At 36.5% G+C, this 16,000-nt stretch overlaps 1 pseudogene; it reads right to left on the bottom strand.

Moving 5' to 3' along the window:
• Positions 1–13,191, bottom strand: part of LOC122307998 — a 74,776-nt pseudogene extending 61,585 nt beyond the window's left edge.
• Positions 13,192–16,000: the final 2,809 nt, after the last annotated feature.

Below are 16,000 nucleotides of genomic sequence, written 5' to 3'. Positions count from 1 at the left end.
TTATAATTAAATATTTGAATATAAGTAAGTACTCAAGTATTAATTAAGATGATTAATACATAATGTATAATTAATTATATCTATGATAGTGTTTAATTAAATAGTTTAATACTCCAAATATAATAATAAGATATTTAATTAAAAAATTATAATTAAATATGTGAAGATATTTAAGTACTCAAGTATTAATTAAGATGATTAATACATAATGTATAATTAATTATATCTATGATAGTGTTTAATTAAATAGCTTAATACTCCAAATATAATAATAAGATATTTAATTAAAAAATTATAATTAAATATATGAAGATATTTAAGTACTCAAGTATTAAGATGATTAATACATAATGTATAATTAATTATATCTAAGTACACTAATTAAATAGCTTAATACTCCAAATATAATAATAAGATATTTAATTAAAAATTATAATTAAATATTTGAACATAAGTAAGTACTTAAGTATTAAATATTTCAAAATCTTTAATGGCCCATCATGTATACTTGTAATGTAATCTTCTCATGTATTTGTGATGTATGCTTGTTATGTTTACTACTTAGTGTTTGGATTTTGTAGTTATTTTACATGCAGTTAAACCTTAGACCCGTTCGAGAGTTGTGGCCAAGTATTCTCTTAAAGAATATTTGGGTATAACTCTTGAATTGTCCAAAGTGGACAGTTTGGGATTCTATTATCTATATGGCATATATACTTAGTTAAAACTCCTGTGTTAATCAATTTAAATTTTGGTTTAGCATTTTCTTACATTCTTCGAGTATGTAGTTCATAAGTTTCTCAGCTAATGAATAGGGTCGACGACTTATCGTGACTAGCATACTTGGAGAATTGTAGGGAAATGTTGCCAAAATTTTTACTAGCATACGAGTTTTAGACTAAGTATATATGCGATGTAGATGATAGTCTCTTGAATGGGATAGGACCAACTACCTTAAAAGTACAGGGTAATTAAACACATGTATTGTAATAGTTGAATGATAGTGTTTATCCCATAATTTGTGTTTTCTTTTATAGATGGATAAGAGTTGGATGTTGTTGGGAGATAGACTTGGTCGAGACTATAAGCAATATGCACAAGGGGTGAAGTCTTTCTTAGAATTTGCTTGTGGGAGTGTTGATCGTCGAGGATTTATAAGATGCCCATGCAAGAAGTGCAAAAACCTTAGTTTATATAATATGACGGCTGTGGAGGATTATTTATTCGTAGATGGAATTGATTCTAAATATTCACATTGGGTTTTACATGGAGAACCATTACCCCAAGGAGTTAGATTTGGCAATCATCTCAACCAAATGGATGAATGTAACGAGATCGACACGGAGGACATAAATGTTGATATTTCTGATGATAGTTATGATAATGGAGAAGATATGACTGAAATGTTAGGAGATCTTGGCGCAGGCATATTTGGTGCCAGGGTTGGAGAAGGAACATCTACCCAGTCATTTGAGGGAAATGAAGACTTTGGATCATTGTGGGAGGATGCACAACGAGAATTGTACGAAGGGTTCACCCATCATAGTAAGTTGTCATTCACTGTCAGGTTGCTCCATATAAAGTCTATTTTTCGTATTTCTGCAAAAGCTATCGATATGCTGCTTGAATTATTTAAAGAGCCTCTGCCAGAGGATAACGTAGTACCTCAAAATTTTTATGAAGCGAAAAAATTGAAGCGGGGGTTAGGATTTGATTATAATATCATCCATGCATGTAAGAATGATTGTGTCTCTTCTGGAAGCAATATGCAGAATGTGAATAATGTCCGGTGTGTCTTGAGTCAAGATGGACATCAGATAAGCGTAATGTACCCCAGAAAGTGCTAAGACATTTTCCGCTTATTCCTCGACTTCAAAGATTATTTACTTCCCGGATGACTGCGAAAGATATGACTGGGCATCACACAGAAAGAGTTCAAAATGATCAATTTCTCACTCATCCTGCAGATTCCTTACAATGGAAGAAATTTGATTACGAGTATCCATGGTTTGCTGATAAACCTCGCAATGTACGTCTTGGTTTAGCAACTGATGGCTTTAATCCATTTGGCAACATGAGCACTTCTCATAGCACTTGGCTTGTCATAGTAATGCCTTATAATTTGCCACCATGGAAGTGTATGAAGGATCCTTATTTTATGATGACTCTATTGATTCCAGGGCCAAGGTCACCAGGAAATAAAATAGATGTATATTTGCAGCCAATGATGGAAGAGTTGAAAGAGTTGTGGGAACAGGGTGTCAATACATATGATGTGGCCGCTTCGCGTGAATTCAAAATGCATGCTACAGTACTTTGGACAATAAATGATTTTCCGGCATACAAGAACTTGTCTGGGTGGAGCACAAAGGGAAAAATGGCTTGTCCTGTTTGTAACAAAGATACACAGTCTCAGTGGTTAACAAATGGCCGGAAATTATGTTTCATGGGACACTGTCGATATTTACCTCATGATCATAGATGGCGAAACAATAGGGTAATGTTTGATGGAACGGTTGATCGTAGGTCATCACGGCCAGAGTATTCTGGCAGTGATATTCTCACTCAATTGGCAGATGTCCCAGACAACATATTTAGAAAGAATGCAAGATGCCGAAAGAGGAAAAGACAAGCAGTGGAATTGAATTGGACCAAAAAAAGTATTTTTTTTAGTTGCCATACTGGTCTACCTTAACACTGCGTCACAATCTAGACGTAATGCACATTAAACAAAATATATGTGAGAATATTTTGGGTACCCTGATGTCAATACAAGGAAAAACAAAAGATACAGTCAACTCTCGTAAATATTTGAAAGAGTTGGGAATCAAATCAGAGTTGCATTTGTAAGATACTGGGTCATTAGCTTATATGCCCCTTGGATGGTATACACTTTCAAGTGATGAAAGAAAGAAATTATGTGATTGGTTCATGACAATCAAATTACCCAATGGTTATGCTTCGAACATGTCAAGATGCGTCCGACCTCATGATTTTCCATAACTGGTCTAAAAAGTCACGACTGCCATATATTTTTACAACGATTGTTGCCAGTTGGTGTGCGCGGAAAGCTTACTCCTGATGTTCGTACAGCTATCACAGAATTAGGGCGATTTTTCAGAAATATTTGCAGTAGAACGTTGAAAGTTGATGCCTTATTAAAAATGGAAGCTGACATTGCATTGATATTGTGTAAATTGGAGAGTTTGCACCCGCCTTCATTCTTTGATGTAATGGTTCATTTAGCTGTGCATCTCTCTGTGAGGCTTTAGTTGCTGGCCCCGTTCAGTATAGATGGATGTATCCTATTAAACAGTTTTTGGGAAAACTTAAGCGATCTGTGGGGAATAAGGCTCGTCCGGAAGGATCGATCGCAGAGTCATATATTCATAATGAGTGGCATACATTTTGTTCAATGTATTTTCGTGGGGTTGATACTAGATTTACGAGACCAGATCGAAATTATGAAGGTGGACAAATGGGAGTTTCATCAGCATTTACCGTGTTTTCCCAGAAAGTACGTCCTATAGGTGCACAAGGGGGCTATGACCTATGTGGGCGAGAGTTTGAAAGAGCTCGATGGTATGTCTTAAATAATTGTGAAGAGATTGAACAGTATTTGATGTTCATGATGATCATCTAATTTGGCAGTAGTATTAATTGCATTTCTAATAATATAGTATATATTGATACAAATTAATAACTCACATTAACATATGCAGCGAACATATACAACTACTTCGCAAGAATGGTGTGACTGACATAGAAAAGATGCACGAAGAAGAATTTGCCTCATGGTTTGCACATACAGTATTATTCGAGAAAAAATTATGCTTGAAAGTATTTTAAACTTTATTTAATTTGTAGGTGTCATCATATTTATATATGATATTGATATAAGTAGAATAAAATTTATTTATGTAGGTTGCATCGAAATATAATGAACATCCAGGTGAAATCTCACCAGAAATATATGCTTTGGCATGTGGTCCGTCTAAGCGGGCTATCCAATATTCAGGATGTTTGGTGCGTGGATATAGATTTCACACAGCAGACGAGAACGATATAGGAAAACTCAAAATTATGGGGTTGTTATCGAAGGAAGCCATGAGGATGATAATATTGATTTTTACGGAATTGTGGAAGATTTCATAGCATTAAAGTATGTGGGGAGATATATGGTCTGGTTATTTAAATGTAATTGGTGGGATGTCTCAAATCCTAGGTTGGGAGTGTGTAAGGATGAATATTTTGTAAGTGTCAATACAACTCGTAAATGGTATGAGGACGACCCATTTGTTCTCACATGCCAAGCAAATCAAGTTTTTTATTTAGATGATCCGGAGTTCGGAAATCCATGGAGAATAGTCGAGAAATTTGCGCCAAGAAATGTATATGATTATATTCCAGAGGCAGACAAACCACATGAAGAAGTTGATAGTCCAGACGATGAAGAAGCATATCAAGAAAATGAATCAAGCATCAATCTATTTGTTGATCTAAGCCATTATGACATGGTCCCATTGCGCAGAGAAGATGTTCAACCCGAAGTAATTGAAGGTGACATGTCAGAAGAACATGAATCAATTGAAGTGTCTACTGAGGATGAGAGCGATTGTTCCAGCAATACTGATACCGAATGATTTTCAAACAGATATTTGTGTAGGTAAAATTCTTATAAAAATATTTCATGTATTTTGTTCGAATAATAATTTATTATAATTTCAAACAGATATGCCTCCTAAACGCAAAAGAACACATGAGCCATCCCCACCACTTAGCGAATCCCCGTGTGCTTCACCTGCCAACAATGGTAGGCCACCGTCACCAAAACCAGAACAAGGTATTTTTTCACTGTATATATTTCAAATAAAATTAATTTAATTAAAATATATGCTTTAATTTTTGTATATATAGCTGTTGTAAACCAGCGTCGAGTTAGAGGCATTATGAGGGGTGTCTGCATAGAAAAAGTAAGGAAAGTCGGTAAAATTCAAGTTGATATATCTGATAATCACACCGGTAGCTCTGGGGATTCGGCAGCTTGGCTTGCTTCTTATGCTGGTACACTTACTCGCACGTATGCACCGATGGCTACATCCTCCTGGGCTAAAGTTCCCCAAGATGTGAAAGACCACATCAAAAATTGTTGTCTGGTAATAAGTTACTTTGTATAACATTTTTATTTAAATGCAAATGTTTGAAATTATACTAATTGTTTATAATTCTTTGAAGGACGAGTTTGAACTAAATTTTGGTCGACGGGAGGATCGACTAACGATTGAAGAACTAATGTCGAATGCATTCCAGAGGTACAAAGGTCGATGCCATGCACACTATCAGAAGTTTAGTACTACAATAGAGACGCGTCAAAATCCATTCCAAGCAATGCCACTGAACGAATAGGAGAAAGTTTGTGATCTGTTTGAAGATCTTGCTTATCAGGTAATTTCGCTACTATCTTTTTTTTAATAATATTTAATAGATGTATTAAATAAAAATTATAATACTTTTTTTAGAAACAGAGTACAGTGAACAAAGCAAATAGATCAAATTTAATGATACACAATCACGCGGGTTCTCGATCTTTTCATCGCTTGTAAAAACAAAATTGTTAGTTCTTATTGTCTCCATTAAATCTTAATATATACACTTTTTTCGTATAAATTATGATATTAATTTTCATTTTGCAGCAAGAAGAAAATCCTACTGATTATGATCTGACTCAATTGTATGCTAAAGCACATAAAAATTTTGATGTTGTTTGGAGCAATCCTGAGGCAGAGGCAAATTATGTAAGTTTAAGTTTATTTAATTTCATTGTCTAAATATATTTTTGTTACATACACTAATTTTAATGTTTTTCTTTTTCCAGGACAAGATGATATCTCTTAAAGACACTATTGCGGATCCATCTGATGAATCAGCTGTCAACGATGCTCAAATCTTTTCTCAAGTTCTTGGATCACATTTTGGATATTTGAGGGGCTTAGGACGTTGCGTGAAGCCATCCTCAACATCTTCATCATCTTCTAAAGCCAGATCGAATGACGACAAGACTAAAAAATTAGAGGAAGCTGCACTTGAGATGGAACGATTGAGATCGAAGAAAAAAGAGTTGCTGACCCGATTAGATCAAGCAGCAGATTTAGAAGCAAGATTAGAAGAGAGGCTACAATTAAATAACCAAAAAATCTTTGAACAATTTCAATTAATGATGTCCCAAAACCCTATACCACCACTACCACCACAATCATAATTCATTTGGTTTTTTTTAATTGCCTTTAATATTTATGATGTTTGTAAACATTTGAACAATTGATGTATATAGATTACAATTTGTATTAGTATCAATTTCATTTTGTTTGATCAATGCCGTTCGAATGGTAAATTACCATTTATGCATACATTCGAACAAAAACATATCCATTCGAACCAAAAACTTCCCATTCGAATAAAAATATACCCATTCGAACTTACCGGGAAATACAATCCATGTGTTCGTTCGAACAATTAAATACTCATTCGAATAAATGCATTTCTAAAAGTCCGTTCGAATAGAAGATTTCTATAAATAGATTATTTGTTCGAACAATTAATATTTTTCTTCAAACTAAAGTCACTTACGAACTTGTTTGTTCGAACGGACTTGGTCAGATATAGTTATTAGTTCGAATTAACATTTCATGTTGTTCGAACAAAAATATTTTCGTTTGAACTTGATTCTGAGACGATATTTTTTTATCTCAGAAAAAATTTTTCGTTTAAACGGTTTCAACCGATTTCACCCAATTTCATCCCTAAAAATACTTTTCGGAGACGAAAAGTTTTCATCTCTGAAAACTTTCTAAGACAGCCTTTTCGAGACAAAATAGAGACGAAATTTTTTCATCTCCCAAAACTTTTAAGGATGAAATTTCTATTTTTTGAGACAATTTTTTGTCTCAAAAAATCATATATCTTATAGTGAATGCAGATACAATTTGGCATGTGTTTTGATTAGGATAACTATCAATTGATCTATTTTCATTAAATCACAACTCTTTATAATCTTCTATATTTTTTGTGATTTGATAATTGACATATTTTCAGGGAATTTACATTCATCAAACTGGTTTTGTCATCAATCCGCTAAAGGGGGAGATTGTAAAGGCAAAAATTGATTAGGATTAGATGAGTAAATGATAAGGCTTATCTTATCATATTATTTATTATTGTTGGATGAATGTAAAGATAATTATCTAGAAGTTTTAGGAGTTGTTTAGATAAGTCCTTGAAGTCAAAATCGAGTTCTAATAGTTTTGCACTTATCCAGAAGAAAACTGAACAGAGTTTAGTCTATAACAAAAGAAGTTATCACAAAATGTTAGCAGTCCGTCGGAACACGTTTTCGAGACTGTTGCTAACCGTCAGTAGAGTCCTACTATGACTAGAACTCTTTCCAGACTTTCTATTTAAAGGGATTCAGTTTTGTATCTTTTTAAAGACTTTGAGCCACGAATTTTAGAGAGAATATTTTGAGGATTTATGAGAGAAAATTCACTTGAGAATTTTCATGGAATTTTTCATATCTTCCTGAGTGTGATCGTGCTTTGAGGATAAAGTAATATCGATTGGATTTCAACCTTTGGAGTTCCAGAAGGGAAGTCAATATTTGAAGATTGTCAAAGGTTCTAGCTGCTACTACGGTAGAAGACAAATGGGTCGTTTGTCTAGGCAAGTAAGAGAGCCGAATTGCAAAGGTTTTGTAATTGATTATTGCTTGTAATTTTTCTTCAAATAATAAGATTGACTTTCCTGAATTTGGCTGCCCCGTAGGGTTTTACCTTTAAAGAGTTCTTTAAAGGGATTCCCTTCGTAACCAATCGTTGTGTCCTGTAAGTTTGATTATTTATTTTAAATTATTTGATTCGTTTCATAATCTTGATAATTAAGATCTAACTTATTCATTCAAGGAAATTGGTAGATAATTTCCTGGTTTTACAGGGTTACGTTCGGAATTTCACACCCAAATGAGCTCATTAAAGAGGCAAGAGGATTACTCAATATGCTAGAGGCTGAGGTAAATGCTAGAGGCTGAGGTAAATGCTAGAGATGCTAGGCCTAGTAAGGCTTGCCTATCAGCTGAAGGATGGCAAGCTCCCCTCTCGAGCTAGCTTAAGATAAACTGGGACAATGCTATTAACAAGGAGCAAGGTCAAATTGGGATGCTATTAACAAGGAGCAAGGTCAGATTGGGGTTGGTGTAGTTGTGAGGGATAAGGAAAGCCAAATCTTAGCCACAATGAGATTTAGAAAACCTTTGTTCCCTATACCTTTTCTTGTCGAAGCATATGGTGCTCTACATGCAATCCAATTTGGTCGGGACCTAGGACTATCACAAGTCATCATAGAGGGGGACTCTTTGCAAGTTACTACAGCTCTCCAAGGTGATAAAGAAGGTTGGAACTATGCGAGTATGTATATTGATGAAGTTAAGCATTTCTTAAAACTTTTTGCTAAATGGGAAGTTTCTCATGTTAGGAGAAATGGTAACACAATGGCTCACTTATTAGCAAAAGATGCTCTGTCCATTTTTGAATTGATTGTAACAATGGAGGAAACCTCTTCATGTATTTCCCACTTGAGTTAATGAAATGGCAATGAGTTTTCCTTAAAAAAAAAAAAAAAAAAAAAAAAAAAAAAAAAAAAAAAAAAAAAAAAGAAAAAAAAACTGATCTTACCTCGTATACAAGAGACTCCACCCCAGTTAAGTAGGGCAACTCCCCAAGATAAAAGTAGTCCCTGATGTTGCAAGAATATGTACCAGAATAGTTGGTACACCACAAAGGTTTCTGCACACACATTGGCAAGTTAAGAATAAACATGCAAGTACTTCTTTTTATATATGAAAGTGCATGGGTTAATAAGGCCTTAATTAACCAATGCACTTTGTTGAACAAAAAGCAACCAAAATTGAAGAGATCAAAGTGTACTAACTTCTAAGAAATTTAGGATTATCAATGCAAAATAATTGAGGAACCAAATGAAATCAAGCCGAAAAAATAAGATGTAGAATTTTCGAGCATTCTGGAAGTTTGATTGTGGATCAAGAATTATTTGCTCGGGTAAACCAATACCATCTTCAGCCTGCACAATGCATTTTAAACAACGAAAACTAATTATTTGTTTGAAAGAAAATTGAGAATAAAAATTCTTATTGAAGTAATACGTACGAAAAACTCACAAACTGTCAATTTGTTGATGGGTTCTTTTTCTTCTACCATGTGAATGACAATCAATTAGATTATCATTAAAAATCTTTCCTAGAGCACCCATAGAGGAAAAAAAAAAACAAAAAAAAAGAAAGAAAGAAAGAAAGTGAGAAAAAAGAAAAAGAAAAAAAAAAACCTACTCTCTGTGGAGTCTTATTACTCCAATAATAGTCCATTAAAAAGGAATGTTTGAAATGAAAATTATATATACAAGCATCACTCTGCGGTAAATGTCAAACATGAGGTTACACATGCCACCACTTAGCATTATTTGTGAAGGAAAAAATATATACCTAGCTATCTGCACTAATAAATATCAAACATATCACATATGCCACCACTTGTACCTTCTATTACAAATTAAAATTTCAAAATCACATTTATGATGAGTTCACGTACACATGACTCTCTCTCTCTCTCTCTCTCGCACATATGATATAACTTTTCTTCATTGACACCGACTTCGAAATCTAAACACAAAAAATGTAAGAAGAATGCAAATTCTATTGAAATATAAGCTTAAAGGTAGTCCACTAAAAATGAAAGTGCATATATACCAGTACGTACTTCAACAGTTGAGCCAAACATTAGTGTTGAAGATCTTGAAATAATTAATTAAACTGCGTTATATTCCATTCCGAACTCAGAAAATCACATCTAAATCCATTATATATATTCCACATCCAAAACAAACGCAAAATCATTTTAGACAGCCATAAGCTAATATCATTCATCAAACTGCATATAATCAAATATAAACAGGTTATAAATTGACAAAGGCATGTGACCTGATTGACATAACCCTCAAGCCTCTAAAATGGAGACCATGAGTTTAAACCCCCCCCCCTCCCCAAATATATCAAAAAAAAGAAAAGAAAAAAACAGGTTATAAATTAAAATTCACCTCATGAGAACTGTAAATTTACGTCTATAGTTTTCAAAAGTCCACCCCCAAACCAAACAGACTAAACGACCATCACCAAGATCTTCAATTCATTAAACTGCATATACCGGCAGTGTAAATGAAACGCGTCAATAGAAAACCCAAATAACATTATCTATATTTCAAAAGAACTAACCAATTATATAATTAGAATCTTATAAAGAGCAAGAACTTCTCATTCCCAAACAATATGTGATCTCATATACTACATACTCCTATCATATGTGGTATCACAATAAATCCATTGGAAAATTCACTTCAATATATAATATTCTTCGAATCACATCCAAAGAAAACAAAATGAATGTAAACAACCATAACTAAGATCATTCATTATAGTGCGTATCTCAAACGTACACGTTATAAAATTTGAACAGAAATTGTGACGCCCCCAAATCCCCACGCCCGAACACGGGAAAATCGAGACGTCCGGATGGTGACAACCCGGGTCACCGTCCTATCGACGGGTGCCAAGTGTGTGCAAAGGCAACATATGTGCACAAATAAACACGCAGCGGATAACGAAAGTCATTAACTAAGTACCAGAATTTTTCTTAACGTAATACAAGCTGTTTAAAACTTACATAAATAAAATATTACAAAAACACAAATACAGTTTTAAATCAAATATAAAACATATCATCAGCAACCCGGCGGAGCCACATCCTCGGGCTCAGCCTCCTCCTCTTCGTCCTCAAACTCTGCACCAAAAGCTACGGAACCAAAAATGGTACCGCAGGTAAGTAAAACCCAAACGCTACCAGATAAAAACACATAGAACTCAAATAATATGCATGAAACAAGCCCAATGCACAAAGCCCACAAAACACGATTTTTCCCACACACGCCAAAAACCCATTTGGCCCAATAAAAACATAATCTTAAAAATCACACCTCGCCATTATCCCAGATAATGGCCCAAACCACCATTTTCCCAGAAAATGGATCAAAAGCCTCAAAACCAAAACTCGCCATTTTCCCAGAAAATGGCCCGCATCCGAAAACCATAAAAACAAACCGATTATGCATGCACCATGATCTCCCCTAGGGATCATCCGCACACCCTGGCTCTGTGCCACACCGCAGGTAACGACTACACATGTGACACCTAAACAAGCGATGCCCAGACTCGCGCCCTGCGCATACCTGGCCAGGCCATCCTCTAGCCCTCGCCAGCGAAGGGCCACAGAGTCGGTGAGTAGAGCGATGCCCAGACTCGCGCCCCGCGCGTACCTGGCCGGGCCATCCTCTAGCCCCACTCCCGTCGTCGCCCAGCGACAACTCAGGGGACGTCACTCAGTATTATCCACTCCCGAGTGACCAGAGGAGCTCCACCGAGATAATAACCCATCTCGGCTTGGGCTCGTGAGACACACGCACCCGAAAATCCATTCACGTCAGCAAAACAGGGTTTCTCAAATAAAATAAATACACAAGCATGCGCCATGCAAATGCAATTATCAATGCTCCAAAACAAACAACCAACAATAAAACAATAAATCAAGCAACTCCGTCCTCCATCCATCCGACCCCCGAACTCCTCGGATTCAGTCCGGAATCAACTAACCAGCAGATTAATTAAATTGAAAGAGCAATATATATGTAAATCTGAAAATAGGGTTTGGAAAATACTTACAGTGCTATATGGCGATTTTAGAAAACACGCGGCGTTGCAAACGGCGCCGAAAAAGCAACGTCACAGTGAAAATTCACTGTGGCCGTGGGTTGTGAAAAACCCACTTTTGAACGGGGACAAACTAGAGCTTGGGATTGATAGGGAATGGTCTAAGGATGATTGTGAAGCTATTGGAAGTGGTGGTTGGCCGTGGGTGGCGGCAGAATCGCCGGAAAGAGGCCGGATTTCCCAAAAAGGAAAGCTAGCTCGTGGGAGCTATTCCGGTGGTCGTTGGAGGCCGAAAATAGGTGGGTTAGGACGGTAAGGGACCGGTGATGAAGTGGTGAAGAAATGGTGGCCGGAGGTGGAGCGACGGCGGCGGATCGGGGCAAAATCCGTGCAGCCTTTGGAGAGCTTTTCCGGCCAAACGGCCGGCCGGATGGGGGTGGAAATCGGTGGGGTGGTGCGCCGGAGGGAGGGGAAGGTTTTGGTGGAGGTGGTGTGCCGCACGGTGGCCGCCGGCGGTGGGTCTGGGCTGAGGAAGCGTTCGGCCGTGAGGGAGAGAGAAGAGAGAGAGAGAGAGAGGCCGGGGGGGTCGACGCGGGGGAGAGGAAAAAAAAGAAAATAAAGAAAAAAAAAGAAAAGAAAGAAAAAAAAAAAGAAAGAAGGAAAAAGGAAAAAGAAAAAGGAAAAAGAAGAGAAAAAGGAAAAGAGGTGTAGGGAAAAAAGATGAGGTCTAATCCTCATTCCGGAAAACAAAACAAACCGCCGAAAAGAGATTAAAAACCACAAAATAACAAAAAGAAATAAAACACCACATCAAATAAATAAAAAACCAATTTTTTTGTTTTAAAACGCGATTAAATTAAAATAAATAACTAATATATTAATTAAAATAAAAACAACCATTTCAACGAAAATACACTCAAAAACGGGTCATCACAGAAATATTGAGTGACATCCAACTTCTCCCATTCCACTTCCAAAAATATCACCCAGTACTCTCAACTAGTTTTAAACACAAACACAAACCCACCACTGAATTCACCAAAGCATTACCAAGCCACAGCTAAATCCAGTACTATAGCTCATCCAGAAGAACAAAAATTAAACTTGAAGGGATCAGCATTTATAGATCAGTATTTCTTATATGATAATATTGCAGGTGAAACAACGAATGTAACCAACCAGATCAACCAGCGCCGCAGCCTTTTCATAACGCGCCCCAGTTCCACTGCTTTCTCCGCCCAGTAAAGGCCAGTACATGATCTCCATTTGTTAGAGAGGAAGAGAAAACCAGAGAGAAGAGAAACTAAAACCAACTCACACTCTTTCAATGAAATATCATATATATATATATATATAGAGAGAGAGAGAGAGAGAGAGAGAGAGTAGATGCAGGAAGAAGGTGGTGGCCAGAGACATAATGAATTGTATTTAGTGAGGCAGTGTCCGAACCGAGCCTTACCGGTTATTACGTCGAATCAGACTACCATAAGGTAGCCCTCAAACCTACTCCATGCACTCTCCTTTAAATTTTCATGATATTAAGAACCAAAATTAAAAATAACTATCAATCTTATCATGCATACAAGAGTCATGCATTATATAAAAAATAATCTTAGATATCATATTTTATCCTACTTTTACTTTCATCAATATTAGATCACCGTTTGTTAATTAAGATAAATATATAAATAATTAAATATACTGATCTTTCTTATCAAAGAGTCATATTTACCAAAGTTTGAAAATTTTGCTTCAACTGCATGCAATCATACTTCACCAACTAGATGAGAGAAAATTGGCCAAAAGAGGAAAGTACTAAATAGTGACCGGTCCGTGTGATTTCTTGCCCAGTCTAGACACAGAAACGGTTTTATATCATCTCATCTTATCTCATCATTATAATTGTTTTAAATTTTTACATAAAATTATATAATAAACAATTCAACTTTTTTTAAATTTCAAAACAATAATAATATTAAAAAATAATATTATAACAATAATTTATTCAATTTTCAACTTTTATCTAAAACCGACTATCTCATCTCATCCCACTATCCAAACTGCACCTTAGTTTAAAAAAGATTATTTTAATTATAATATGTGCATTTATTGTAACTAGCTATTCTAGATTAATAATCATGTATTTGTTAAAATGAGATACTACCATTACAACTAATTCTTAATCGTGAAGTGAAGTGGTAGGTTTATAAGAATATATAATAAGATATATCATATTTATTTTATATAAAAAAAATTATAATATAATATACTACATAAAACGTACTGATGTAGGACAAGCAGTCTTGCTATGGGCAAGGTAGTCTCCTAGTTTGTTTCAAACTGAGGAGGGGGGAAAGAAGTCAAAAGAAATTCAAGAAAATTGGGGCAACCTCAGATTGACTAAGGCTGAACAGAAGGAGGTACAGATTGATATATATATCTCCGTAGATGAAGTGGTGCCTAGATGTGGAAGGCTTTGTCTGATTGCCCTTGTATATTGTGGCGGACAAAATCATCAACAGAGAAGTTTTCAAGGCCACAATGTTAAAGGGTGAAATAGAAGTTGGAGAACCTAGTGGGAAGATATTAATAGAGTCGAGAGCAAATCTGAACTTGGAAAATGGGGCTGTGAATGAAGTTGAGGCCGGAGCTTTAGCAGGGGACTATAACGCGAATAAAGAAAATATAGTGATCACTCAAGTAGTAGAGGAAGAAGATAGAACTCTTGAAGAAGCGCCAGTGCAGGCTCTAGTGGCAGCGGACCCTGCTGTTGAAGTATTTAAGCCACGACAGGAGGCAATCGATGTTGTTTTGGCTGAGGAGACTCTAGGGGAAGGAGAGTTTACCCTTGGGGTTATCCCCTTGGTGGCTGAACCCGAGATTGTAATAGAAGTGGGAGACGAGACACAGGAAGTAATGATCTGTTGCTTTCTAGAGTAGACGAGACACAGTTTTCAGAAGACAATCCCAGGGTTGAAGGGGGCCTACCTCGATCCTTTTCGGCAGGCGAGGTAAGAACCTTAGGGGTACACATACAAAAGGAAAAGGAGTTTCTTTCGGATGATGAGGAGAGAACACAGAAGGTTGGGAAGAAAAGGGGTTCTAATCAGAGGCAATCTACTCGGGCAAAAAACAAGCCCGCAAAACTCAATTTGTGATGTACAAAATTCTTTTTTGGAACATAAGAGGGCTCAGCACCTCTAGGAAAAGACTCGCTAAACTAATGAAAAAAAATAAGCCGAGTATTATAGCTCTTGCAGAGCCTTTTGGGGACTTACAACTGCTGAAAAGATTGAAAAGTGATTTTGCTCTAGAAGGACATATCTCGAATATGGAGAAAGGGGGAAAACTCTGGGTTTTGTGGGATAAAGGGGTCAGTATTGAGGTGCGGGGTATTAGTAATCAGAGTATCACTCTAGTAATTAATGAGAGGAAATGCTGGGTGTCTTTTGTTTACGCAAAATGTAGTTATGGAGAAAGACGATCCTTGTGGGAAGAACTTCAGAAGATAAATCCGGGGAGCTCCCCTTGGATGGTCTTGGGTGATTTTAAAGTGATTAGATCCAACACAGAACAGGCAGGGGGTAGGCCTAGGCCTCGTATATCGATAGAGGAATTCAACCACTTCATAGATAGAGTTGGTTTCTCAGACTTGACCTTTAATGGAAATCATCTGTCGTGGTGTAATGGACACCTTGGAAGCTCTAGAAGCTATGCGAGATTGGATAGAGCTCTAGTCAACTTAGCTTGGTTGCTAGAATTCCCAAGGTGTTTAGGGGATTACCTTCCCAAGCTGAGCTCGGATCATGCACCCATGTTAGTATGCTTGGAACCAGCGGAAATCAAATATGGATTCAACCCTTTTAAATTCCAATCCATGTGGACAAGTCATGACCAGTTCAAAGCATGTGTGGTAAGGGCTTGGGCATCAGATCAGAACTCAGTTGGAATGAAGAGACTCGCAAGAAAACTAAAACACTTGAGGGGAGTACTCAGAAAATGGAATCGAGAAGTTTTTGGGTGGACATCTAATCATATTAGCCGACTGGAAGAGAGGATTTGCCTGCTGGAAGAACAGCTGCAGGGGGGCTTCTCGGAGGAAGTCGAGTTGGATCTTTTGGCTACCAAAATCGAGCTTGATACTTGGGTCAGTAGAGAGGAAACCCGTGTGGCCCAACA

Source organism: Carya illinoinensis, chromosome 4, assembly GCF_018687715.1.
Source record: "Carya illinoinensis cultivar Pawnee chromosome 4, C.illinoinensisPawnee_v1, whole genome shotgun sequence".
Classification (NCBI taxonomy): Eukaryota; Viridiplantae; Streptophyta; class Magnoliopsida; order Fagales; family Juglandaceae; genus Carya; species Carya illinoinensis.
This window is presented reverse-complemented; position numbering and strand designations above follow the sequence as displayed.